Source organism: Caloenas nicobarica, chromosome Z (genome assembly GCF_036013445.1).
Source record: "Caloenas nicobarica isolate bCalNic1 chromosome Z, bCalNic1.hap1, whole genome shotgun sequence".
NCBI lineage: Eukaryota > Metazoa > Chordata > Aves > Columbiformes > Columbidae > Caloenas > Caloenas nicobarica.
The window spans coordinates 39,642,033-39,669,368 of NC_088284.1; positions in this window are offsets into that span (position 1 = coordinate 39,642,033).

Genomic DNA, 27,336 nt, shown 5'->3' on the forward strand with positions numbered 1-27,336 from the left:
TTAGGAGCTGTTTACATATGGAAATATACTATGATCATATGAATATAATTATACTGTGGCAGTTATCCTGAAGCTGTTTCTCATCAAGGTATTCTTATTTTGAAATAAAAGTACCTTTTCCCAGTTAAGGAATGGGTGCTTCCCACCTGGACAAATAATTGTACATGTATGCTGGGCTAATAAGTCATTATTGATGTTAATGGCAAGATTGTAATTGATCCCAGTGTGATGTCAGTTACATAATTTTAACTCTTTTGTGGGTCTTCAGAGCAGCAAACATTTCCTACTATATTTTAAAAACCTTAAGTGTGATCTGAAATGTTGTATGTGGAATTGTATACAGATGTGAATACAAGTACCTGATATACCTGACTCAAACTGCCTGTTCTTGTTCAAGGAAACAAAAATCAGTAAATTCTTTTTTGCTGAATATACATAAGTTTCAAAAGATTTATTACTACATGGTGGGTTTAAACTTGGATATTTTGTATGGTTAAATGGATCAATATGCAAACTTGAGGTAATTTGTAACAGAAGTTTTGTTCTTGTCAGCTAGGTTAGCTACTGACAGAATTCAAATCCTAAATGGCATATGGAAGAGAGTTAGAAGATTTGATGTCGCAGGAGTTTTATGCACACTTCAAAACAGTGAAAAACACTAATTGGGAAAATGTCATGTACTTACAGACTGCTCTACATGCTGTATCTAATCTTATTTATACAAGTATGCAAAAAATCTACTGACAACACAGATCATCTTCTCTTTTGTTAAGTTACAGTATTAATCACAGCAAGTCAAGGCTGATATGGACATTCAGAATGGCTTTAATTGCAAATATAAAAAAAAAATTGGAAAAATGACCAAGACAGTATGGAACTCCCTTTTTATTCTTTCCTAATTTTGGTATTACAGTGGAAGAACAGCAGTAATAAGGGTGAAACATATAATAGAAACAGTGTATATTGTTATAAATGTAGGGTATAAAGTCCCAAATTCAGGATATTTCAATTTTGCCTTCTTTGTTCTTTCACTCTTATTTTTCAAACAAAAATTTTATGACTTTTGTTTTTATCTTAACATGTTTCTATCCATAGTAGAAGATTTTTTACACTGCCACTGTTTCACTAGAGGAAGGTAAATTGATTTCCCATGTCGTGTATTGTCATAGACATTTATACAAGAAAATAATGGAGAAAAAATGACGCCAAATGCTTTATTCAGTGTTGGTACTTTCAAAAGATTAGGAAAAATTAAATTACAGAATTAAGAACAGATCTTTTGAATAAGGATGAGAATCTCTGTTTAACAGAACAAGAGGCCATTTCATTGTGATCTCAAACAGCTTTTCTCATCTTAAATACAGAGGGGTTAAAGAATAGTGCACTCTGTCTCTGAGTCAACAGTCTCTCTGAAATTTGTCTCTTAGCCAATAGTGAAAAAGTTCAGATGTCATTTTGAATAAGGTGGCCTTAGCTATGTTCTAAGGTATATCAACTGTCAGCAAAAAGTCCTTGGTTAATAGCTGTAGGACAATGTAATTGAATAATTCAAAGACATTAGCTTATATTTGAAATAGTAAGATTTTTTTTTTCATCTTTTACTCTTTCAGTTTTAATTATTTGTCCTCAAATTAAGGAAATCCCAGGCAAAAATATTATGTTTTACTACTTAGACAAGACAAAAGAAGCACAAATAAAACTGTCTCTTCTTTTATCCAAATTGTTTTCAATTAAAAAAATAAAAAGTAATAATCAGGAGAGACAAAGAGATGCAAGTACAACAATTAAAAATGTAAGCAAACTGAAGAGGAGGACTAACACTTTGTTGTTTAGTGCACAGAGTAGGACGGGCAGGTTATATATGTATGCATGTGTCAAAGGCAGCAAATGTTTCTCAGAAACAAATCACAGGGTGAGATGAAAAAGGCTGTGAAGACAGAAAACTCCATAGGAGCAGTAGAATGATTCAATTACCACAAGCTGAAAAATAAACAGAGCCAGTAGTAAAATATAATGCATGTATTTTAACATATTGGAGTAAATAGGCAGAAATCCCTACAGAGAAGAAGCTGTTATTGACTTAGTCCATCATTTGTGAATGGTGTACATGACTCACCTCAAAACCTAACAACCGAAGAGTTGTTCTAGAGCTGTGCCCACTGTATAGTCAAATGCAAGATACATCAGTGAAAAAATCCTCTTTGAAAAGACCCATGGGTATAATGTTGAGCTATGAAAAAGAGAATTCCATAAAAAAATAAAAGCTTGTTAAAAGAAAAGGTGAAGCCAGAAGACTTAATTACTTGCAAGTGATGAAGACGTCATGTTAGAGGTTACAGACCATAGGTATTATATCTATTGAAAAAGATTCCCACTCAAAGGAATTGTGATTAAGCAATTTAGCAAAAACTAGTATTAGAAATAAAAATTAATCTTCAAAAAGTGGTAATAGTTTCAAAACAGGAAAAAGAGCAAGTTAAATGTTAAACTATATTAGCCAAAATGATAATTAAAAAAGTTGAGGAACAATTTTGTTAACCATGAAGACTCCTGATGAAATCTTTTCAAACAGAGTGGAAGCAAGAAGCATACCAAAGAATACAGAAACTCTATATGGCAAATGTAATTTATTACCATAAAGTTAAGAGAATTTATTCCTTCACTGATTAGTGTGAAGGAGATTTAGGGGATTCCCATGCTGAAGCATTTTATTATAGGGAGTGAGTTGGAAAGGTTTTTGTGCTAAGTGTCAGTGGAAGAGGAGATAGAACAAAATACCAGAATGAAGAGCAAGAAACTAGTGTCTTATGATGTTTATCTAAAACTTGTAATGGAACCAGATATGACTCCATTAAAATCTAAGAAATCAGGGTATCAGCACCAGAAAAGATGACAACTTGATTGTGGTTAAAAAAAACCCCAAAAACCTCAAACCCAGTTCCTGCAATATCTAGGAAAAAAACCCAGATCATCAAGGCTACATGTTGTACCAGAGAAATATTGTAGTGGAAATAAGGTAATGTAATGTAAAGGTAATATAATGGAAAAGCAATGGGAACAAATCAGTCCAGTTATTTAACAGGGAAGTCATGCCCAGTCTTTGGAGGAGTCAATGAGCATATAGAAAAAGTGATCTGGCTGATACATTTAGTTTCTAAAAAGTTTCCTAAATGGTCCCATGACAAAAGCTCTATTGAAAAGAAATTGAAAAATAAGGACAACGCTCTTCTAATTTAAATATCTAGCTAAAAATTAAGAAATGTTGGTACATAGCGAGGATCGACAATGGAAGAAAAGTATGACTAGGTTCTGGAAGAATAGGTGCTTGGACCATTGTGGATAGATAGAGCCAGATAAAACCTTGAAAGTGCATATGTGGTGAACGACAAAGTTACTTAATACTACAAAATCACAAAGGAAAAGTTTATAAATAATACCAAAATATTAATGAAAATAACCGCAAAGTTAACTGTAGGTGAATTCTCATGACAATAGGTGAGTAGGTGATAGAAGTGCAACTTTAATTAATATTTTTAAATGTAAAGCAACATAAACAGTGGAGTGGGGAGGTATCCATAATGATACATACAAAATGTAGGCCTCTAGCATTCAATTAAAATGGTTATTACTCTGGAAGCAGGTCCTGGGGTCATTTTGGATAAAATGTGAGCATAATGCTCACTCAGAGTGAAAGGCTGGGTAATTGTCTTTCTGATATATAATCTTCCATCTTGATTACAACACGCAATAGTGATCCCATTAACTCAGAAAGGGCATAGCAAGAGGAGAACGTGAGGACAGTAAGCATAATCAGAGGTGTGGAATGGTTTCCACAGGACATTAAACAAAATACAACTTGTAGAAAAGGTGTCTGATGGATATATAGCAGAGGTATGTAAAACTCAGACAGATATGTGAACAGAAAAAACTGAATGGTGCTTACTATTTTGCATAACACAGAAATAAAAAGCTGTTTGCAGCAGTAGTGTAATGTAAGTAAACATAACTGTGCAGGTGTAAGTGTGGTCCTTCTCAAAGATCTTATGGTAGATAGGTATAGAGTTATGCCAAATATTTCTCAGCTTTTAGAGTCAATGTCTTCTGTGATGACACTTTAAATCTTAAGGACCAAGAGAAGGCTCACTAAAAGGGCTGAATACCACAGCAACAGGCATGTGTCAGTGCCTGGCCATTCAAGACTGGTTCCTTGATGGAATCCACTCTGTTTCCCATGTAAGAAGGGAATAAAATTCCTCAGAGTCCTTGTTTAGAAACAAAACAACACACTCTCATCACCCTCCCCAGCTCCTGTGACCAAAAGCACTACAGCCAGGTGGCAAGAGTATTTATTTCTACCAATGAGGTGCCTGACTGAGAGCAAAAGGTGTGTACTTATTTAGTACTGAGCTAAATCAGTAGGGTCTCTGCTCAGGGTAGACCAAGACCTGGGATTACTTCATCCAAAGAGCTCAGCTGTGTCTCCGGTTTTGTTATTGACTGGTGTAGGAAGGCTGGTGTGTACTTCAGAAGCATGCTGATTAGCTCATTGTGTATGTGGAAAGCTGTCCAAACAGGATTTTTTCTATTTAGGCATTCAGTGGTGGCTGTGGTGAATATGCCTAGTGATGTTTTACATATCACTCTGGGTGTGAAGCTACCCGACTGAAATGAACAGTGAATTTTGTTCCTTATTTCCAGATTTGTTTCTTGCTTTTTTCTAACCCATCTCTGATTCCTTGCTATACAATTGCGTACCATCTTCTGCTGTCTTTTGGGGTCTATGAATTTTGCTTTCTGTGCAGCAGCCCCCCAAAAAACTCTGCAAAAAGTTTTCCATGTGTTGTGGATCTGACAGGGAGGGCAGGACTCTGGTTGCATACACTCATGCTCAAGGTTGTGTTGACGGTCCAGCTTTTCCCAGGAAAGTGCTCTAATTGCCATGTTAACAACTAATTTTCTTCATCTGGTGCTTCAACATTGGAACAAGTTGCTCAGAGAGGTGGTAGGTTCCCCATCCCAGGAAAAATTCAAGGCCAGGCTGGACAAGGCTTTGAGCAGCCTGATCCAGTGAAGATGTCTCCGATCATTGCAGGGGCATTGGACTAGATGACCTTTGAAGGTCTCTTCCCCCTCCATTCTACGATTTGATGGTTCTATGTTAAAATATAATTTTCTGTAAGTGTTATGTAGGTGGTTCCACTGTCAAAGACGACTTTGTTGATTGTAATGAAGCAAGTAGAAGAACGTGACATAACAACTGGTTGTAGGCAGCAAATAAAGACTGTAAAAAAAATGCATGAGATTTCGTACCAGTTTAAAGAAGACATGTCGTTAAATACTTCACACTACAATTAAGGTGCTAAACTGACAGCAAAATTAAATTTAGATTACTGTTGTGCAATAGAAATTTAGGCTAAACCATCAAGGATAAAACAAATGCAACACCATCATTAACTAAAAGCCTGGTTTTACAGCTCATACAAAAACTTAGTACTGCACTTTCTGTTAAAACTTTGTCAGTATTGAATAAAAAGGAACCCGTTCCTGCTGAAATATTCTGAAATGTGTTGAAGTTTTTTTAGTTTAGTATTATAGCTAGGGCAGGTTCTATGAAACGTCCTGACAGGAGGTATGATTATTGTATCATTCCATCTACACTTAGAAGGTCCATTTTACAGGATGCTGGGCTATAGATACACAGGTCGTTTGGTGGAAAAACCCAACATATTTTGAGGAAGAAAAGAGATTCCTATTTTTTGTTGATAGAAGAACGAACAACTGATAAAAATTTTGAAAGGTTTGCCAAGTCACATGTGAACAAAAGGAATTGTGCAAATCGGGGTGGCACTGAGGCTACTGCAATGAGAAGGTAAAGGTCTGGCACATATGATGTGGAAATAGATGGAGCAGGTGAGAAAGCCAGTGAAGGAACCACAGAGCAAGGCTTCGGTCCCTTTTGCCGTTCAAAAATGAGCATGCAAATTGCCTAGCCCGGAAAGGCCAGCCTCTTCCTCAGTAATGGTTACTGCTCTGGTGCCCTGAGATACACACTGACTCATGTACATAAGAAGCTGCAATTGCCTGTTCAAGCCTCCTGTTATTCTTGAGCATGAGAAAGATGGGGAATTTCTTTTGTTGATACTTGGCCATGTCAAACATCTTTCAAAATATTTCTGTGATTGCAATGCTTACAAAAATTTTTCATCAATGCATTTGAATCAGATGTCAGCCTCACTGATGTCAATATGTGAATCAGACAAAAAATACATTTTCAGCAGTCTTGTATCAATGAAGGGGAATCTGTAAAATTAATCATTTGATAAGAAATATATAATATCCCATATAAGTGTTCAGCAAAACAGAAATGAGAATACCTTAGCATTTTTTTCAAACAAAGTATATTTTATTCACCAAAATATTTTTAACTGTATTTGTGCAGAAAAATTGTGGTGAAGTGTACTAAACTTCCTCATTAGTGGCATATGACCAAATGCAAAAAGCAATTGTGCTTGAACTAGAGAAGAGATATCCGTATATACCTGATTGCAGATCATAGAAATTTTTACAATTTATGGATGGACTATCTTTAGGCATCGTGGCTGTGTATACACTATTAAACAGTGCCTAGGAATGATTTAATATCTGCAACTTGCATATTTATACTGTTTGATGGGTTAAAAGAAAAAATTCAGCTGTTGAATCAAAGCCTAAACATGGAAGTAAGGATAATGTAACATTTAAATATATGGATTTAAAAAAAAAAATACAGTACATAATATTTTATGCTTTAGGCCTGCTTACTTATTGGACAAGTAGAGAACATCTAGGCTCCAGGGAGACCTTATTGTGGCCTTTCAGTACTTAAAAGGGGCCTCTAAGAAAGATGGAGACAGACTTTTTAGCAGGGCCTGTTATGATAGGACAAAGGGTAATGATTTTAAACTAAAGGAGGGGATATTCAGGCTGGATATGAGGAAGAAATTTTTTACAGTGAGGGTGGTGAAATACTGGAACAGATTGCCCTGAGAGGCGCTTGTTGTCCTATCCCTGGAAACAGGACAGGCTGGGCAGGGGTCTGAGGAACCTGATCTAGTTGATGATGTCCCTGCTCATGGCAGGGAGGTTGAACTAGTTGACCTTTGAAGGTCCATTCCAACCCAAACTGTTCTATGATTCTACGACTTATCTGCTGCACCAAATTCATATTGGAAGTAAAAGAATTGAGTCCCAGATGAACAGGGAGCTGCCCAGTGAAAAAATTTCTATTCATGTTGTATAGGTGAAATTTCGGTAAAGATTTTCTATCTTGCTTTAGTTGGAAAACTTGGACACTTAGAGATGAATAAGCTAGATGATTCTCCATGGCTATAGCTTAAACATGTTGGCTTTACAAATGTTTTTGAACGATGCCTCAGCAGATAAAAATTTATAATTTAAAGAACAGAAGAAAACATTAATTCTAAATCACACAGAATTGCTCTGACTCGAACAGACATTTACTGTATTGTAGGCATTCAAATTTTTAAGTCTTTCCTTCATTATCTGTTTAAGAAAATGCTGAAATAGTTTTATAGTGAAATCTTTCTATTCAGCCATGCATAATTTTGTGGAACACATGTATCTGTCTCCTGAATTTATGGTTGAATTTTTAAGTTTTGATATTGTGGCACAGAAGGTCTTTCATATAACTCAATATTGTGATACTGTGATTGAGGTTGATGAAAACAGAATGTGTCCAACAAGTTAAGAATGCGAATATTTATAGTTATACAACAGAATGGACAAAAATAGTAAATTCTGTTCTATCACAATACTTCTCTGGGGCTGTTTGTATTCTGTTTGTTAGCATTACTTCTCATTTATAATAGCATGAAATAAAAATCAGACCACATGTGCCTTAATTTGAATGGCATACTTTTTCTTCACAAAATTCTATGTTGTAATCTCAAAGACTAAACCAAATCAAATTTCACAGAATCACAGAATCACAGAATGTTAGGGATTGGAAGGGACCTCGAAAGATCATCTAGTCCAATCCCCCTGCCAGAGCAGGAAAACTTAGGTGAGGTTACACAGGAAGGCGTCCAGGCGGGTTTTGAATGTCTCCAGAGAAGGAGAATCCACAACCCCCCTGGGCAGCCTGTTCCAGTGTTCTGTCACCCTCACTGAGAAGAAGTTTCTTCTCACATTTAAGTGGAACCTCTTGTGTTCCAGCTTGAACCCATTACCCCTTGTCTTACTGTTGGGTGTCACCGAGAAGAGCCTAGCTCCATCCTCGTGACACCCACCCTTTATATATTTATAAACATTAATGAGGTCACCCCTCAGTCTCCTCTTCTCCAAGCTAAAGAGACCCAGCTCCCTCAGCCTTTCCTCATAAGGGAGATGCTCCACTCCCTTCATCATCTTTGTGGCCCTGCGCTGGACTCTCTCCAGCAGTTCCCTGTCCTTCTTGAACTGAGGGGCCCAGAACTGGACACAATATTCCAGATGAGGTCTCACCAGGGCAGAGTAGAGGGGAAGGAGAACCTCTCTGGACCTACTAACCACCCCCCTTCTAATACACCCCAGGATGCCATTGGCCTTCTTGGCCACAAGGGCACAGTGCTGGCTCATGGTCATCCTGCTGTCCACCAGGACCCCCAGGTCTCTTTCCCCTACACTGCTCTCTAATAGGTCATTCCCCAACCTGTACTGGAACCTGGGGTTGTTCCTGCCCAGATGCAAGACTCTACATTTCCCCTTGTTATATTTCATTAAATTTTTCCCCGCCCAACTCTCTAGCCTGTCCAGATCTCGCTGGATGGCAGCACAGCCTTCTGGCGTGTCAGCCACTCCTCCCAGCTTGGTGTCATCAGCAAACTTGCTGATAGTACACTCAATTCCCTCATCCAAGTCATTGATGAATATATTGAACAGTATTGGTCCCAGAACTGACCCTTGAGGCACTCCACTAGATACAGGCCTCCAACCAGACTCCGCCCCATTGATCACAACTCTCTGGCTTCTCTCCTTCAGCCAGTTTGCAGTCCACCTCACTACCCGATCATCCAGTCCACACTTCCTCAGTTTTGCCGTGAGGATGCTGTGGGAGACGGTGTCAAATGCTTTGCTGAAGTCAAGGTAGACCACATCCACTGCTCTGCCATCGTCAATCCACCTTGTTACGTCTTCATAAAAGGCTATGAGGTTGGTCAAACACGACTTCCCCTTGGTGAAGCCATGTTGACTGTCCCTGATGACCCTCTTATCCTTGATATGTCTTAAGATGGCACCAAGGATAAGGTGTTCCATCACTTTCCCAGGGATGGAGGTGAGGCTGACCGGTCTATAGTTGCCCGGGTCCTCCTTCTTGCCCTTTTTGAAGACCGGAGTGACATTTGCTTTCCTCCAGTCCTCAGGCACCTCTCCCGTTTCCCAAGACTTGGCAAAGATGATGGAGAGCGGTCCAGCAATGACTTCAGCCAGCTCCCTCAGCACCCGCGGACCAGCACTCAGGACCCATGGATTTATCGATGTCCAGATTGCTTAATTGCTCCCTAACCCAGTCCTCATCAACTGAGGCAGACTCCTCCATTGCCCTGCCTTCCTCTGGGGCCTCAGGGGTACGGGGCTCCTCAGGACAGCCTCCGGCAGAGTAGACAGAGACAAAGAAGGCATTCAGTAATTCTGCCTTCTCTGTATCTTCTGTCACCAGGGCACCCACCCCGTTCATCAGTGGGCCTACATTGCCTCTGGTGTTAGTTTTATCTGCCATGTATTTGAAGAACCTCTTCCTGTTGTCCTTGACCCCTCTCGCCAGGTTTAACTCTAAGGAGGCCTTAGCTTTCCTAGTTGCCTCCCTACATCCTCTGACAACAGCCTTACATTCTTCCCAAGTGGCCAGCCCCTCCTTCCATGATTTGTAAACCCTCCTCTTCCGCTTGAGTTTGCCCAGCAGTTCCCTGTTTAACCACGCAGGTCTCCTGGCTCCCTTCCTTGACTTCCTGCGCGTCGGGATGCACTGATCTTGAGCTTGGTAGAAGCAGTCCCTGAATGTTAACCAACTATCTTGGGCGCCTTTACCTTCAAGCAGCCTGTCCCACGGGATTTCCTCCAGCAATTGTTTGAAAAGGCCAAAGTCGGCCCTGCTGAAGTCCAGGGTTGCAATTCTGCTCGGTATTCTGCTCCCACCACAGGAGATTCTGAACTCCACCATCTCATGGTCACTGCAACCAAGGCAGCCCCCCACCTTTACTGCTTCGACCAGACCCTCCTTGTTAGCGAGGACGAGATCCAGCAGCGCACCTCTTCTAGTCGGCTCCTCCACCATTTGCATCAGAAAGTTATCGTCAATGCACTGGAGGAACCTCCTAGACTGAGGCTGGCTGGCTGAGTAGTCCTTCCAGCAAACATCAGGGTAGTTAAAATCCCCCATAATAACCAGAGCCTGTGACTGTGAGGCCACGCTCAGCTGCCCATAGAAGGCCTCATCAACTTCCTCACCCTGATCTGGTGGCCTGTAATAGACTCCCACAACAGTGTCACCCCTGCCAGCCTGCCCCTTAATTCTCACCCACAGACTCTCAACTCGCTCCTCAACCGCACCTAGACAGTACTCTATACATTGCAGTTGCTCTCTCACATAAAGAGCAACTCCACCACCTCGCCTGGCTGGCCTGTCTTTCCTGAAAAGGGCATAGCCATCCATGACCACATTCCAGTCATGTGAGCTGTCCCACCATGTCTCTGTAATTGCCACCAGATCATAATCTCCTGACCGAACGCAGGTTTCTAACTCCTCCTGCTTATTCCCCATGCTGCGCGCATTGGTGTACAGGCATTTCAGGGAGCGAGCCGAGTACACCGATTTCACCCTAGGGGCCTGGGGGGCCTCCCGGTCTTTATTGATTCCAGTGTGCTGCCCCACTGATGCAAGCCCAGCTACAACCCCATCCCCCTTCAAATCTAGTTTAAAGCCCTGCAAATGAGCCCTGCTAATTCCTGTCCCAGCATCTTTTTACCCCTGTGGGATAAACCTTTCCCACATATCACTGACCGGACTGGTGTCTTATAAAACCAGCTGTTATCAAAGAACCCAAAGCCCTGCCTGTAGCACCAGTCCCGAAGCCAATCATTTACGGACTCAATTTTTCTATTCCGTCCCACATCATCATCCGAAAATGGAAGGAGGGAAGAGAAGATAACTTGAGCCCCAGACTCTTTCACCATTTGTCCCAAGGCCTTGAAGTCTTTCTTCATTCCCCTCAGACTACGGGATGCCGCTTCCTCCCCATCTGTCTGAAAGATCAGTAGGGGGTAATAGTCCGTTGGGCGCACCAGTTTGGGGAGCGCCCTGGCGATGTCCCTGATCCGAGCTCCAGGTAGGCTACAAACTTCCCGATGCTGAGGGTCAGCTCTGCATATCGGGCCCTCTGTCCCTCTCAGAAGGGAATTGCCTACCACAATTACCCTTCTTTCTTTTTTATCGGAAGCAGTCTTGAGGCGTGGAGTCGATCGCCTCTTCCTATGTGACTTCGTAGGTGGCCCTTGCACCACATCCCCACCTACATCTTCTTCAATATCCAGGGCCTCAAACCTATTATGGAGGGGCACCCGGGGAAGCAAAGCAGGTAGGGAGGGGGGTTGCCCGCGACGCCTAACTGGAACTCGCTTCCAACCCTCCTCAGCTGTTTGGCCCCCTACTTCTGCCCGACAGCGACAGGGCAGGGGCTCTCTCAAATCCTCCCTCTCTGCCCGACAGGGCAGGGGGTCCATCACCTTTTGGGGGGTTCCTCCTTGGGGCCTTTCTGCCTGGCACGCCAGGGAATTTACTTTTGTGTAACACGTCATATGAGACCAATGTACTTGTTTTGTGTGTTAAAATGGAAAAAAAAAAGTAAAAATGATGAATTTGCTAAAGTCAGCATCACTTTACAAGTTGTATATTTTATGTAACGTATAGTTTTATGTTTCACTAGAAAACTAGATAAGAAACACAGATAAAAAAAAGCTTTAGCTAAAATGCAAGACACAATTTTAAAATTTAGTGAACAGCTATTTATTACGTTAATGAACTCTAAGTAACTTCTGCAAAAATATGTTCAAAAAAGGGCAAAAGCCTTTAGAAATATCTTCAGTTAAATATAAAAGCCTATAGCAAGTCTAAAGACTGCATTAGGAATGGAATTATTGTTATAATTAAGGAGGCACATATCTAATTAGCTTCTGCCTAGACTTTGATATCTCTCATGACAGAGGTCATATATGAATGTGCATTTCTGATTAAAACTGCAGTCAAGTAACAATTTTAGGGGACTGCACTGTAGTATTCTAGTCACAAGTTGTAAATTTAGTTTTCCAGTGTATCAGTTACTAAGTAGCAGTAGAATGAAATTGAAAAATAATTAAGGTATAATATTTATATAACCTGTGAAGGATTTGTACTGAGGGATACTCTTCAAATGTAGAGTCAGTTAAAGGATATACCAATCTGTCTTCACTGAGAAATTCACAGAAGAGTTCCTGCCATTCTGAGAGCACACATCCTTTATTTGATTCATGTGATATATTAATTATCTACTACATTTTACCGATAATGTGAGCAGAACATTCCACATTATTTGGTGAGCCCATTAAATAGACCTTGGTCTTGATTTTTAAAGCTAATTAGTGTTTTTTGGGTTTTTTTGGTTGGTTGGTTGGGTATTTTGTTGTGTGTGTGTGTGTGTTTGTTGTTGTTGTTTGGGGTTTTTTGTTGTTGTTTTGGGCTTTTTTTTGTTTGTTTGTGTTTTTTTTTTTTTGTTTTTTGTATTACTTAAATAGGTTCTCTGTGTTTGTCTTCCCTGTTCTAAGCTTATTATCTTGGATTTTTCTTCTAATTTTTGGTTGGTCTTAGTAGCCTCTTTAACCTAAGCCTTTATTCCTGTACTCATCTGGTCCACATAGCAGCATAGCACAGTGGAAAAAAGAACATGGACTTGCCTGAATGAGTTAAATGCTGCATGAGTTATATAAGCTGAATGAGCTGAATTTATGGGTATCTGAAAGGAAGTACATCAAGGCAATAGTTGTATTCTCTGTAAACCATCTTGGATAAAAATTTTAGCAACCTGGTAAAGAGAATTTTGTTACTCATTTAAACAGAGAGAAAGTTTTGCTTTTCTATTTGCCAGTTGATAGCCAGGACTATAATTGGCTAATGTTATTGCAGAGCGAGGGCTTTAGCTTTGCCCCACATCTCATGATAATTTTTCAAGCTGTTTAGGTTAGCTTTTAATGCAGGTTGCTCCAGCTGGGCTCAGTGCTGCAGTGCTCTGCCCTCGGCAAAGTGCCCTGGGACTCTGGATGCACAGAATAACTCTGCATCTCTTCTAGGCAATAGTTTGCTTGGTTTGTCCAATCTGATGCCTTCATTTCATGTTTGGTATTTATAGGAATGTTAGTGTGTAACATTTTTGTATAAATATATGGAGATTCAGGGTGAATTCCTGGCAAACAAAAGTCACTAACATAATCCCCAAGATTGCTGTGGAGGGAGAAGTCATTCATTCATCGTCTTTAGTAAGGGAAATATTCATATTTTCCAGGCCAATAAATGCTATTAGATCCAGATTAGAAATGTCTGAAACACGTGTGATTGTAAATTAATTTTCAAGCATCCCCTTTCCATCCTAGTTTTTCTTATAGAGGAATGTAAACATGGATTGTAAAAAGGCCCAAGGAAAAAAATCAGGGCTTTCTTTAGATACTGTGGAGTAAATACAGCTCTTTTTAAAAACTCAAAGAAGTCTGCATAGCTTGAAAGGAAATTTAATGAAACACAAATCTACACAAACTCTATTTCTGCTGTGAAATCCTAAAAGATCTCTTGGATACTGTCTCCATTGTGATCTCATTCTCTTCTATTGGTTGTGTGTCAAGTGAAATAACTAAATCTGAAAATATAAATAGCCTTATTGTCAACTTGCAAGTTCATTTTTCATTCCAAGTCTAGTGCATGAACCAACAGTATATGTGAATATGTGCAAGGTCTTCCAATCCAGCCTAGAGGGTCTAACTGTAATTGGGATACAGAATGCACAATTAGATGAAAGCATAATTCAGTAGATTGCATATCTAAATGTCATAGGATCTCATATTTGTGACTGAGGCACTACCTAGCCAGAAACTTCACTGCCTGAAAATATTATTTTAGTTTTTTTACAATACTCCAGGGTTTGTTTTCCTATTTGCATAGAAACTCTTACAGATAATCTGTTTGTCAACCCTAATAATTTCTTATTTTTTAAAAAAAATCTCCCCTAAACCTTGAAACCCAGCCACCAGTCAACATCCCGAATTCTACATAATGATCTGAAGAACAACTTGAAACCTCTGCTCAGCTGTGGGCAAGGGTTAACAGAGAGCACGAATTCAGATAGATTTCAGCTGATCATGAAACCACAAGCTTAGAAAATGAGTTTGTTAGTCTCTCAAATAATTTTATGCTAGGATACATTCTTTAGCTTTCAAACAATTAAATTCTTGCCTCTATTTTGGGGGGTGGAAGAAGAGGAATAGAAAATATCCATTTTCAAAATATGAACTGTTACTTCATGTCTGTTCAAATCAACGTGTATGCTAGGAACATATGACTTAACCGATGTAGTTTAGTGGAAAGTCAAAGAAGAAATCTAATAATTGTAGTCTAAACCCTGATATTATTAATAATCTCACTGCAGATATTATTAGTTTGAGTATTCAAATTTGCTTATACAATAACATGGGATACTTTATTCCCAAGCTATACTTGGCTTTAAGGTTCTTCTTCACAGTTGTAGAAGGGCAAAGATAGTTTCCTGTGTCAGCTGGTTCAATAATCACAATATGTTTCACAACATAATCTTGTTGTGCTTATTGATGTTCATTGTTCTTGTTACAGCACCTACTACTACAAAGTTCTTTCTGAACTTGGCTTTCCTTCTAACATCCTGCATGTATCCCAGGTACTTGTGAGGGTAGCTGTGGCTCCTGAAACATTCCTAGTCTGCTGCAAACACCATGAGACTCAGACAGACTGAATTTCTGCTTGAATACAGTTTTTAGTTTCTCCCCTTATCAAGTCAGAACTGGTACAGGAAACTGCCAGTTCAGAATGAAAATCTTGGGAGGGAAAGTTATTCAAAACCAACCAGTCTGTCACACTTTTTTTTTTTTTCCCAGGAAATCCAGGTGAGAAAATACTGGTTTGGTTTGGGTTTGTTGGTTGGTTGTTTCCAGAATTCACAGATGCTAATAGTTTGTCCAGTACTATGTATATGGCTCAAAGATTGTCAAATGCTGGGCAGATAATCACCTCAGAATTGTGAGAATCCCTACAACTTTTAATTGACTTTAACTCCTCCAAAATTAAGGATGCAAAGCTATAATTCACAAAGATCTCTTTAGATTCTAGAGAGAAGACAGTCACCCACACACTCTTGATAAGTTCTCATTGTTTGTCACAAGGTTCTGTGACTAGGAGAGGGTAAATCTTGCAACTTTGTTTGAAAGCAGTCTATTTTATTGACTTATATTTTCAGGTCCTGACATTCTTGTATTCTTTCATTCTTTATTTGAAACCATAATGCCTTACATTTTATACTATGTAGACTGGACCTATGTCACCGGAGTACTAGAAGAAAAGTTATTTTGAGATGGCTGTTTGTCCACTCCTTTTTGAAAAGACAGGGTTTAGTTAGGGTCATTTTCCAGGCTGAACAGCTTGTCAGTCAATAATTACTCTCATTATTACAGCAGCCAGCTTTCTATTGGAATTTGATTAATAACAATATGCCCCTCAGTTACATTTTTCCATTAAGTGGCACTAATTACACCGCAACTGCTGTTCAAACCCAAGAAAAGTATATCTACATGTAATTTAATGTAACTAGATTTGCCTAAAAGATAAGTCCAAAGCTGCCTGTATAACTGTTAGGGCCTTGAATTATTGCCAATTTAAAGTAACTTCTGTATTTCTTTCCATTGTGTTCAAGAAGCCCCTGTCTTGGCGTATTTTACAAAATCAGGGAAGTGATGGAAAATGGTTCTGAAGATGGGAGAGGAGAAGCAGTAACTGTTAGAAGTTCCATATTGTCAAAATTTTCTACTTAGAGAAGTCAATTTGGAATGTTAAGACTTTAGTCTGAATCCATATTTTTAAAAGAAATTGGTACAGTTATTATTTGATTCAGGACAGTGCAGCCTTACATGTGCTTTCAAGGATTTTCCCAGGACATTTAACCTTAGATTATAGAATAACTGATTTGGGACAATTCTGTGTAACAACTCCTGCCACAGCATACTTATCCAAGTCTTTCTTGGGCTTTTGCAGTTTGAGAACCAAATTATTTGCAAAATACAGCAAAACAGTTGAAAGCATGGTTTTCAATTAACTTGGTCGTAATCCTGAGAAAGATTGTGTTCACAAATCTTTTGTGATTGGTTGCAATTCTAGGTTCTCAAGGCTTGGATCTGTAGTTAGTAATTTCATTTTTTTTTTTTTTTTAAAAAAGGTTAGATTTTTCTTCATTTAGTTTTCTTGCATTGAGTAACTGGGCTTATTAAAAAATGTTTGGATATTTTGGGGGCTACTTGTCTGTTCACGCTTTAGTTTTCATTGTGACACATCATATCTCTTTCAGTCTTCCTGTCGTGTCTTGGAACAGATCATAATGCAATATGACATGGATGTAACCAACATAGCCCATTCTACTGTTTCTTGCAATGCATAATTTACTGCAAAAACTGTCTTTTAAGATGCAAAAGAGTTGTTTTGCCACTGTTTATTTCACTGATAAGTCTTTTATGGATAGTTACCTCTCTGGAGTAATGCAAATAGGACTAGGCCTGTTCCATTGCTATGGGTAGCAAAATATATGAGTGACCATCCATGTTAAGCAGATGTGGCGCTAAAAATATTTTTGTTTTACTATGAATAAAGAATTTTCCTCTTTCTTTTCAAAGATGCCATCATATAGCATATTTCCTTTGTTTTTATTTAAAAGCATAAAAATAATTTTTTTATGTACTGTTTGTACATTTCCTTGGGATATTAATGTCAATCATGCTATATTAGAGAACATTACTATGTCTTCAATATTCCTAAATGATTTTAAAATTAAGACACATAGCATATTATGCACTGTATATTAATGCCTTATGTAAAACACAACTAAGATGAATTGATGAATTTAGGATGACTAATTCTTTGCTAATTATGCTCTGTTCTTCCTGACTGAACAGAATAGAATTACTTTGAGTGCATATGCATGCAAATTTTGTCCTAGAGATTGAATCTATATTGTAGAGGCATCAGATCAGATTCTCCTTCTGTTAAATAGAGGTACATTCTGGGTTGAATTCTGCCATCAGTTGAGGTACATTAGTTTTGATGTTTAACTCAAACTCCAGTGTACAGGATACACCTTCAGCTGAAAGTAAAATTCAGAAAAATGTATCTTTACTTTTTAAAATATGTAAGTTAAGGACCATATCCTGCAAACATTAAGCAGCCCAAAGGGCAGTTTAGTGTTGTCGCATTCATTCAGGAGTACCTTTTCTACTGGTTGGACGCGAGACAAATTCCAACCCAACTGTTGCTCAAATATGGCTTGATCTTGCAAGCTGGCGAGTCACTCAGACCTTGCTTATTCTTATGATGATGAGGTGGCTCAGCTTCTTATAGGTGATGTTAAACTGGATCCACATTTTTCTGTATTGTCTCTGCCACTGTGTAGGCAGTCTAGTTCTATTACATCCCAACGGCATAACATCATCATCAGCAAAATTGTGCGAATCATTTGCAACATCCAGAACACTGACAGTCTAACTTGTTCAAAACATGAAATGACTGTACAATTTCTACATTAGTGGCACTTCAATTGCTCTCTATTCCAACAAAGAATTTATATAGCCTGGCTGCTTTACTCCCATTTTGTGTGTGTGTGTGTTCAGGTTCTCCTTCAGCTACAGTGAAAGTCTGTCATGTATTGGTTTCCATAGGATGCAGTTTCTTTGTTTTGTTACACATTACAGTTTGAAGATCCCTCTAATATTTTGAATTTTTATTACCATAAGGAGCTCAGGGATACCACTTCTGTTGCTGTTAGACACAAGCTCTCTCAAAATATGTTGCAATTTGGAGGGAGTCTACATTCAAATGTTCCCCAAAATGTATGCCAAAAACGTGTTGTTTGTGGTCCTGCATAGGTACAAACTTATAAAACTTTTCCTAACAAAGAGTTATAAGATGAGCTTTTGGCAGTGTTTTGCTTTCAATAGGCTCACTAAGTGCAGAACTCCCACTTAAAAAAGGTATTATTGTAACCATTTTTGAAGATGAGGAAACGATTACCTAGGAATGGCACTATTTTGCTGGTATTTGTATCTCTAGGAGAGAAATGCTTGGAGTCTTGAGTTTTGAATGAATGTTTTCATAATATGACAATTACTCAAGAAGCGTTTTAAAAACTCCTTTTTTAATATTTTATTTTGCTTTTATGTTTAGAATGGCTAGGGAAAAAGAGTAGCTTCACAGGTCCTTTATGAGACTCCTAATTTTCTGCAACAGCTAGACATCAAGGATTCAAAAGATTTTCAGCACCTTCATTCCCCTCCCATAATATAGATCTTGTTCATATTGTCTCTGGTTTGGCAATTGTAGAATCATTTTAAAACAATATAATTTGTTATAAATGCCTGAATCCAAGCATTGCTTCTCCATTCTTTGTGCCTTTATTTCACTTTTAAAATAACAGTGTTACAGGACTGCCTTTTATTGTCTGGCCTACTGAAAAATGAATGAATGTGTTGATTCTCAAACAGATAAATCTGGTATATTAATTAAAATGTGTGGTTTTGAGGCTATTCTCAACTATTTATATGTGGCTTAATTCATATCAGCAGCTAATTTGTATTTAATGCAAACTAATGGCTTTAATGTAAATGGAGCATGTGGCAGTCTATTTAAAAAACAAATTATCTGTAGTTTCATTTCAGTTACTTTAATTAAATTTAGAGCATGTGTGCAGTGGGGAGGGATAAAGGATCAGTTATATATGAAGTGCTGATGATTAAAACCAATTTAGATATATAGAATAAGAAGCAAGTTATTCTCTTAGCAGAAACACAGATTCATTTTCTGATATTTGCATTTGCTAAAAGAGTAGACACGAGAACAGGCAAGGTCATACGCAAGGTGATTTTTGAACTGAAGCATACAAATAATTCTATGACTTATTTATTATAATACTGTGAAGATTAACTAATTCACTTTTATAAAATGCTTTGAAAATTATTAGCAAATTACATTCTGAACATACCTGAATATTGGAGTAAAGAAATTGGCAACTGTTTACATAAGGATTGATTTTGTTTCAAAACCACTATGCAAGTAGCAAGTACTATCACACAACCAATCAAGCTTACTATGCAATATGATCACTGTACTGGTTGTTTTAACATCAGGCAAGAGATTATTTCAAGATTTTTAGGGCAAGTATAAATATTATTTAGCAGTTTTGAGACCTGAAATATCGTATCACTGCCTCACACTCTATTGGCTTGGATTTTATGAGCATGGCTGAATAAACAGATTTCTTATTTTTTACCATTCTGAGGAAATTTTGCATACAGCATCAGCTCAACTTTATGATTTTTTGTGTTGCCCACTTTTGACCAGTTTGACAGATTTTGCAGGAGAAAAGCCATAATAGGTGAAAATCTTTTCCAAACATTTATCATCTTCACTGTTCCAAGGCTTTGGAAGGACATGTACCCTCAGTTATTATTGTACATATTAACTCTCCTCTGTAGAGAAAAGCTGCAAAAATTAAAATATCTTTTCAGGGACTTAGTTAGAAACTAGAGAATTGAATAAAAACTTTTCAGGTATGTTTTATTCTCAAGAGAATTTATTCTTGAAATAGAGTATTGTAATAAAAACTTGCTTAATCCAGTGATGATAAAGCAGATTAGAACATTCCTGGTTTATGTTGACAGCTATCAATATACATCTACATTTGCACACACAGATTTGACCAACGTGCTGTGTCCAGTATTTGTATGTCTTCAACAGATACCATAAACTCTCTAAATTCTGTTCCTTTAAGGAAACATAAACATATGATTTGATAAATAATGAAGGTTTAAACCCATTATAAAATTCAAGAATTGCAGCTGTGATCTACTGAATTGAGACTGAGCTATTGGCATGCTAAACACTGGCTAAATGAAAAGGTTACAGATGCTATGAAATAAATATAACCTGCCTGTTAGAGGAGTTATTTACAAAAATCAATGTTTATTTTTTTCTCTCACATGTCAGCAGCAACATTGCTCTGCCCATCAAAGGTGAGGTTATTTAAACATGGTGCCAGAGTAATTGCACAGGTGTCCTGGCTGATAAATAAGACAAAACTATATGGCTATTATCACTGAGATCTTGTACAAAATGCTGAAAAAATAAAAGAAATAAACAAAAACTATTAAAGCAAAAATAAGTTATTTTTCGATGGAAGTTGTTTGAAGCATTGACCTTTAAGATCTCCCACCTCTTTTTATCCTCTCTAGACCTTCCACTGTGAAAAATAATTTGACAGTCTGGTCTTTGTATGGGACTCTCAGGTTTTATTTTTATTAAAAAAAAATCTCATAAAGCAATGTATGCTACCAGAGCTCCAACTGCAGGAAATAATTTTATACATTGAGAAGAATTCTCTTATCTAATAATATATCTACAACTCACAGTGCTTCTGATGGAGCCTACCCTCTAGGTAAGAGATATTTGTCTTAATTGGTTCTTATCTCACCGACCATTTCTTGCTCACTTCTGCTGGTCTTGTGAGGTGGTTGTTTTTTTTTTTTTTGATGGGTTTGGAGATTAGATTGGGTGTATTGCAAAAAGACTGATCTGTTCGTCTCAAACTGATGCCATACCCAAATGTTTATTTTGGATGATGGAATTTGCTGAAGTCAATATTATTTCATAGATTTGCCAGCCATACTGATTTGGACTCTGTCTGCAGTTACATTTTTGGATTATTTTATGCTGTGTCTGCTGTCTTGATTCCAGGCTGATATTTAGTAATGGATGAGCAATAATTTACTTTTTCCAGATTATGTGTGCTATGATGTTATCAGAGTTTGTGAACATAGACGACAAATCCTTACCCGTGTTACACCACTGAGATCACTGGTTTTACAGCTAGTATAGTTCTGTCTCCATACCTGCAGTGCTGCTTAAACCTTAGGCATTTTTAACCTATACTAAACTGTTGTCCTCAGAAAGTCATTTCTACGAATAAGACTTTCACTTGGACAGTTTGTGTATGTCTGCCCTAACAAAACCATATGGCCAATCCATCTGTATGTTTTGTTCATATATTTAAAACATCTAAGTATGTGTTTCAAATATATCAAACATAAGCTTATAGTTATTTCTTTTTTTTTTTTCTTTGTTTGTTTCAATACATTCCCATATACTTTTCTGTCTTTACTGGCCTATATAATAAGTAAGAGTTGGCAGCCTTGCAAGTATTTTTGCAGGCTTCATACTTTATGTATTTCAAATGTCTTTATTTCTGATGTGGGGAAAAACTGCTTTTGTCTAGGGCGAGACATTTAAGAAACTCAGTAACCTTCCTTAGTCTCTTACACTAGCCAGTGCAAACCAACTTATTACGGGTAACTGCCATTCTGTTACATTGGAGTTGTGTCAGTTAAAGGAGATCTTAAAATAAGATTAATTGTAACCCAGATTATATATTTTATAAAATGTGTTTTAGAATGCTATTTTCAGTAACTAATATTTATCAGAATCATAGAATCATACAATTATTTAGGTTGGAAAAGACTCCTATGATCATTGAGTGCAACTGGCAGCCTAACGCTGCCAAGTCCACCACTAAACCATGTACCTAAGCCCCATGTCTACATGTCTATTAAATACCTTCATGGATGATGACTCAACCACTTCCCTGAGCAGCCTGTTCCAGTGTTTGATAACCTGTTCCATGAAGAAATTTTTCCTAATACACAATCTAAATGTCCCCTGGAGCAACTTGAAGCCATTTCCTTTCATCCTGTCACTTGCTACTTGGGAAAAGAGACCAACACTCTCCTTACTACACTCTCCTTTCAGGTAGTTGCAGGGAGCAACAATCACCTCCTTATTCCTGCTGGTCACACTATTCCTGATACAAGCCAGGATGCTGTTGGTCTTTTTGGCCACCTGGGCACACTACTGGCTCAAGTTCACCTGGCTGTCAATCAACACCCCCAGATCCTTTTCTGCAAGGCAGCTTCCTGGCCACTCTTCCCCAAGCCTGTAGCATTGCATGGTGTTGTGAGCCAAGTGCAGGATGCAACACTTGGCCTTGGTGAACCTCATACAATTGGCCTCAACCCGTTGATCCAATCTGTCCAGATCTCTCTATGGAGACTTCCTACCCTCAACCAGATTAACACTCCTGCCCAACGTGGTGTCATCTGCAAAGTGACTGAGGGTGCACTTGATCCCCTTGTCCAGATCATTGATAAAGTTATTAAACAGAACTGGCCTCAATACTGAGCCCTGGGAACATCTCTTGTGACCTGCAGCCAACTGGATTTAGCTCCATTTGCTATAACTCTTTGGGCTCGACCATCCAGCCAGTTTTTTAGCTGCTCATGAGTACACCCATTCAAGCCATGAGCAGCCATCCATGTACCAAACTCATGAAATAAAGAATTATGTAAATAAGGATAGAAGCACATGGTATCCTTTGCTTTGAATGTCCATGAACCAACAATAAAATACTAGGAAACTTTATGGAAATATGGAAAAAAAATGGATTAATTCTGATCTGTGTTATTAGAGTAAATACTAAATTAATTCTTTTCAAGGATAGGGCCCATTAAGAGGTTACTACCCAGTGCTTAAAGCACTGCAATTTTGCTAGTCAGGAATTAAATATTAACTTGTTTCTGTTGTAATTTCACTCCAGATATGAATGAAAGTTTAGTTGGCAGCTGAAAGAAGTTGACATGCCCCCCAGCAAACCTGTGGACCCTTGTGAAACTGTAGGACCTGTGGTGATTTTCCATGCCACCATGACATACACCCTTTGATGTCACAGAGAGAGATGAGATCTAGGACTTTTTGAGTATTAGGTCAAAAGTAAGGTTAAGATTTCCATACTGGGATAATCAGAGTTAATAATGAGATGAGAGTGTATATTGATGCTTTATCTTATTGGACGGAAGAAGAGGGTGTGAAAATACACAGCTTGGAGCACATGCTCCATGAATGTGATTCTTTTCCACTGGAATGGTAAAATCATTCAAACTTGTAGTCATTCTTCCGCTTTCAAGAGGGTCATGCAAGCAATAGAGTAGCAGAATAGTTGGCTGCAATAGGGCTGACCAGAAACAGGTAAGTTTAAGATACACATTATTTATTATCATGACTGTCATTATCTGGGCTACCAGCAGAGACAATGCTCACTGGGAAAAATATAACATGTTGCTGGCAACATGCCTATGGCTTGCAGGCATGGTTCATAGCTCCTATTAGTACTTCCAGCATTCCCTGGAAAAAATATGCTGTACATCTAAACCGAACATTTCTATGTAATTAATGATTTCCACTAAATCAATATGCAATCCAAGCTATTAAATATTCAACAAACTTTCATTGTGCTTACTAGTAAAGGTGCAACAGTCACTTAGCTCTGAATTAAGGCGGAACAAAACCCAGAGATTTGCTTCTGCAAATGTTATTCACACCATTTACAATGCATATCTATTTTTCATTCATATAAATAGTTTGTCTTGAGAACTGGGTGGAAAGCAGAATATAATAATAATTATTTGCCAAAAAAAAAAATTCCCATCTTTGTCTGATGTGTGTACACACTCCATTTCTCTTATGATTTTTCTATGGTAATGCAAGTTGCATAGCATTTTTTGGTTTTAATTAAGAGTTACTAGATCACAGAGGAGTTCACTTTTTACACAAAATTCTGAAACATGGTGTGATTGCAATCTTCTGTGAGATTCAGTGCTGATGTCTGCAACACGACTTTCTCACTCATAAAAAGGGAAAACAAGTAATGATTCCTATTGATGCGTTCTTTTCATTTGTTCACTTTTTCCTCAGTGAAACCATCTAAAGTCTCTGTCTTCTTTTGCCTGTATTCCAAATAAATTAATGCTTCCGTATATTTTTGAAGATATGCATTACAGTTCTTCTAAGGTGTGTAAAACTCTCTCTGTTCTATTGCAGAGTACTTCTCAAGAATTTTCTTTTAGCACTAAAAATAGTTACCATTTGTAGAAAGAAGGGCAGGATGTGATTTTTTTCTTTGATGTATAATGAGGATTTGTACACGAAGTAGAGCCACTGCCTTGTCTTCCAAATTGAGTAGTACATCTATGAATACCTTTGCATAGCCTTTGAAATAATTATTTCCTGAATAACTTGCCTGTTGGTATCAAAGAAGATACATGAGACTGGATCTAAATTTTCTTCCATAAATAAAGGCAGTGATAATAGTGTATTCCAGTCTGGTAGAAAAGAAATATCTCTTATCTTTATTTCAATCTGATTAACTTTCTCCATTTCGTCATTAGCTTTTATTCACAAAGAACCAAGTATGCTCATTAGGTGTGGTGAGACAGAGTAGAATCAATTTATACATTAAATTAAAAGGAAGAGCCTCTAGATATTTAGACTAAAGATCAAGTAGCAACCTGTTAGACGCAAATGCTTATTGATAGAGAATGGTAATTCCCTCTAGCAGGCACATTCTTTTGACAGATTTTCATTTAGAATGGTGTTATTGCCTCATGGAGCAGTGTTAAACTTAGCTAGAATATTGGCTTTTCTGAGAGTTGACCAAGATTGGTATAAAGAATAGTTATGAGTAGTATATAGATATTAGAATCTTGCTATTTCTTAGTGAAGCCTGGGTCAAATCTGCTTTGTTATGTGCATAAGACAGAAGGGTAATTAGGTTGGCAGTTAGCTATAATGGGACATGAGCTACAGCAGGAACAGGTAGGCTGGTAGATGTTTGAAAAGGATGGGAAATATGAACTTAAGAGCCAAAAGATGGTGTAAGGAAGCGTTTTGCATTTCAGGTCACATTTGCTTGTGAGACTTCAACATTTAAGTGACTTGAAAGCTGTGAAAAAACATTAAATACTTGGAAGTGACACATATAGCTTTGTGTTACAATCCTTGAGGCATTTATTGCCTGCTTATACCTGGCATATCTAGTTGATGCTGAGTGGAAATTGCTTGATAATATGCTGCTACAATGTAGCTGGATCTATGCATCCAGTGCATTACGGGTAAATTTTTTTCACCTGACATGGTGAAATGCTCATGTAATGCTTTCAGTAACTCTTCTGTGCTGGGGCACACAAATCCCTGTGATCTCTCTCTTACCAGTTAGCCTTCATAATTTTCAAGGTCAGTGCTGTGATGGTGGTCGTTTCAAATGAGCTGCAGCCTGTTGAGTCATATTTGACATTTTGCTGACAATCAGGCTCAGTTTTACAAGTTGATATAACAGACCACCAAGCACCTTTGGCAGAGGTTTTGGTAACACCACCAGTAGATAACTGCTTATAGCTGCAGCGGCAGAACAATGAGGTGGACAAGAAGGACACTGACCAGCTGCTTAGATGAGTTTCTTGGATTGGATTCTCTTGGTGTAGCAATGTTTATGGACTCATGAAACATGTATTGAACAGGGAAAAAGGTTGTGCTATAAACCAGCAATATGCACAACATTTTAGGATGGCTAAAAGAACAATTTTTGAGGATTTTGTGTTGATTCTTCCATAGCATTATGGTGCATGTGAGCACACTGGCCTGAAAATCTTAACCTTACAAGTGTTGTCTTGTGAAACCTGTCATCTTCCATTACAGCCACTCAATAGCTCATTTGTTGTGGGCAGTTAAACTGTTAGAGTGGTTGTAATGGAGGCTATTGCATAACTGACTAAGAAAAAGTTGTTACTATGTATTTCAAAGACTGCTAGATTTTGGTATTATTAATGACACTACCTGAATGGGATAATTGATAAAATCCATGTTGCTTTTCTTCTTTGCTCTGTGCCAAGCTTTTGGTTTCAAAATCAGAACGAGACATTTCTCTGTTGTGTTTCAGATGCCCTGACTGGATTATTAATACCAATGGAGGTTCATGCGGCAGGGGTCATGAGAACTTGAGTATATATACATATTCATGAAACAAAAGGTAATACAATAATACAAGTTTTGCTTTACTACCATGGCAAAAGAACGTAATAGTGACAGCCTCTCTCTCTCCTGGGACACACGTTGTTAGCTATCACCCTGCGTAACAAGTCATGTGCCACAGAAAGTTATTATTTTACTTTGCCTAGCTAGGGTGGCCTGGGCATATAGACGGAGTCAAAGGGAGAGTTGTGACATGGCTACAGTCTTGACAATACCTTCCTTGCATGAAAGCTGTAGGCTGTCTGCTTTGCAGTTTATGTAAGAGAAAGGGGGATTCTCATCAAAGACCAGGAGGTTTGGAGATGTGAAATTAGAAGATCTAAGGACCAATGCACCAGAACCCTGTGCTCTTTGCATTGTAGAGGCATCACACCCAGCTGAGGCATTTTCTTCAAAATGACGGTATTGGGGTAAGCATCATGTAGGAAGTTTTATGTTCTTGTAATGAAGATAGAACTGGAGTTTGTTTGTTTGTTTGTGGGGTTTTTTTGGTTTTGTTTTGTTTTGTTCTTAATTTCCCAGCCAAAATTCAGTGGACATATAATTTTTCTTGTGCTGAATGTAATATTTTTGCATACCTCCCAGAAACATAAAAAATTACTCCATCAAATGGTGTAAATAATAACAATGTAATTCCTCTGTATGCAATGAGATATAGATATGCTTTCCATAACTTCCTGTTGCTGTTGTTATTGAAAATGCTGTTTCTAGGGAGTAAAATTTCATATTTAGACCACATGAAAGATGGTTATATTGTTGCTGGTAATAATAATGAAAATTAAAAACTATGACTACTGTCCACCACAGTTGATTAGAATCACTCTTTTCATTAAAATGCAGACAAGATAACCCAGAAAAGTCTTAGAGTTTGAAGTAAAAGTAACCCTAAATACGAGTGGTGGCATGAGACAATTTTAAAAGCAGTGAAAACAGCAATATGAAAAGCAACATTCAAAATCATCAGTTTTGACTATCTCAGAATAATGGGACCTGTTAATATCATTGAGAACAAGAAGGTGGTTGATACAGCAGTATTAACTCTGTCAAAAGTTTTTTCTTGTGGGAAAGAGCTGTTTTCAGATTTC